The sequence below is a fragment of the Amblyomma maculatum genome, chromosome 3, assembly GCF_055883805.1.
Source record: "Amblyomma maculatum isolate TAMU_Amacu chromosome 3, ASM5588380v1, whole genome shotgun sequence".
Lineage (NCBI taxonomy): Eukaryota > Metazoa > Arthropoda > Arachnida > Ixodida > Ixodidae > Amblyomma > Amblyomma maculatum.
In genome coordinates this window covers 218,179,473-218,181,993 of record NC_139346.1, presented here as the reverse complement: position 1 = coordinate 218,181,993, position 2,521 = coordinate 218,179,473, and the positions used below count along the sequence as shown (strand labels likewise).

The window sequence follows — 2,521 nt, the reverse complement described above, 5'->3', positions numbered from 1 at the left end:
CGACGGAAAAGATCTTCGAAATCTTTCCATGAATTTATGCGCGCACGACGGCTCCTGTACCAATCCAAAGAGGTGCGATTTAGCGGTTTCGAGCTTAAATTCAGGAGGCAAATTGTGTAGAGTCGCTGTCCCCTTTAGATTTTCGAGCCAATCACTTGCTGATTCTGAATCTCCGCCTGCGGAAAAGTCCTTGATCGATTTGCTCATGTCGGGCATTATCTGAAACGTCGAGACGGTTGGCTGAGGCGGTGTGCTTAATCACGGCCGGTCTCGAGGGAGAGCGCGCGCTCTTTCTTACGGCCTTCTCAATCGCCGCGGGAACAATGGGGACGTTTCTCATTGAGCTACGCTCTCCGCAGTCGCAAGGGGCGCGACCTGCTAAGTGTTCGTTCCGCGTCTGCTTCAGCAGCGGCGGGTGGCTTTTGCCTGGTTTCGCGCTGTCGCTCGCGAGTTTCGTGGGGAGTGCAGCCCCGAAATGCAGCCCCGGTGGGCTCGGCAGCTGTGCCACTGCGCGGACGAGTAACCCTCTTGTCTTCGCCATGCAGGTGCTCCTTCCTGTGTTCACACATGTGCTGTTGCCTGTTCTGGCTGCTGCCTGCGTTGACGTGCGGCCACGTTATCGTCATCACTACGGCAGTCATGAAGCTGATACCAATTCCGTAACAGCGGCTGACGTCACGTTTACCTGGATTTCGCCACCACCTGGCTCTGGGACCATCCGTTCGTCGTGGGAAATACAATCGCCGCAGACATCATGTTTTTCGCCACCTATAAAAGATCGCCCGTGGACCGCGGCGCCTTGTGGGCTCGGCAGCTGTGCCACTGCGCGGACGAGTAACCCTCTTGTCTTCGCCATGCAGGTGCTCCTTCCTGTGTTCACACATGTGCTGTTGCCTGTTCTGGCTGCTGCCTGCGTTGACGTGCGGCCACGTTATCGTCATCACTACGGCAGTCATGAAGCTGATACCAATTCCGTAACAGCGGCTGACGTCACGTTTACCTGGATTTCGCCACCACCTGGCTCTGGGACCATCCGTTCGTCGTGGGAAATACAATCGCCGCAGACATCATGTTTTTCGCCACCTATAAAAGATCGCCCGTGGACCGCGGCGCCTTGTGGGCTCGGCAGCTGTGCCACTGCGCGGACGAGTAACCCTCTTGTCTTCGCCATGCAGGTTAGAAAATCATACTCTCTTTTTGCAAAGAAATCGAGCAACTACTTCTTAATTCAACTGCCGAGCCCGCAGTGTTGTACTTGTATTGTCGTTGAATGCTTTGCTGTTGTCCATTCGTTGCTTACGCAATCCGGTGACATAGAAACTAACCCTGGTCCTGACACTGCCGCCATACTTGCAGAGCTACAGAAACTAACATCGGGCCAAAGCACGTTAATCAGCGAAGTAAAAGCAGGTTAGTAGCGACAGACAAATCGATCACCGAATTAAGTAAGCGCATTACCGAATTAGAAACCCACTATCAGGACCTCGCATCACTTAAAACAGAAGTTGAATCCATTAAGACTGATGCCGCCACGTCGGCGAGCCAAATCAGTAACCTCGAATCCAGAGTAGACGATGCCGAAAACCGGTCGCGCTGTAACAACCTGCTATTTTATGGCTTACCTGATACTAGCTCAAAGGAAACGTCCTCTGAGTCTGAAGAACTGGTCACCCGCCTTTGCAGTGAAAATTTGGACATCACCATAGACCCAAAAGAAATAGAAAGAGCACATCGTCTTGGCCGTCACTCAAGTGAACGATGTCGACCCATTATCGTTAAATTCACTTTCCATAAGACAAAAGAATCCATCCTAAAAAACGCCCGGAAACTAAAAGACACCGACTACAGCATAGGAGAAGACTTTTCACATTCTGTCCGTAAGGCACGCAAACATTTACTACGTTTCGCGAAAGAAACATCTGATAAGTACGCACTGCGCTTTAAAACACTGTACATAGGCCCCAAGCAGTATATATTCGACGACTTGACGGAAACGGTAAAAGAAGTGCCATAGCAATCACACTCTGCTCGCTCTAAAACAACTCCCCGACAGCACACCCCCCGAACTAATCTTACCTTATCTGCAGTATTTACTAACATACGAAGCTTTTTACCGAAACGGGAAATCGTATCTAGTCTTGTCTTATCAACCAACAGCACCCTTCTCATTCTTACAGAAACGTGGTTAACAGACAATATCAGTGATACCGAAATTTTCGCTGCGCTGCCCAACTTTAAAGTTTACCGTAAAGACCGGGAAATAGCCCGTGGCGGTGGCGTGCTCATAGCCGTACATCAGCAGTTTTCAGCATCCTTAATCAATGTAGATTCTAACTTAGAGCTGCTATGGCTGCTCTGCCACGCTGCCCCCCGAACTGTGCTGGTAGGAGTCTGTTACAGGCCACCGCAAAATGATCCGGACTTTTCCTACAAACTAAACAATGTGCTGAGTGAACTGACATCATCGTATCCTAACGCAGATATTGTTCTTTTTGGTGATTTCAATTTTCCCACTATTGAC

At 50.2% G+C, this 2,521-nt stretch overlaps 1 pseudogene; it reads left to right on the top strand.

Moving 5' to 3' along the window:
* Positions 1 to 1,035: 1,035 nt before the first annotated feature.
* LOC146197717 (uncharacterized) lies at positions 1,036 to 2,017 on the top strand (annotated as a pseudogene).
* Positions 2,018 to 2,521: the final 504 nt, after the last annotated feature.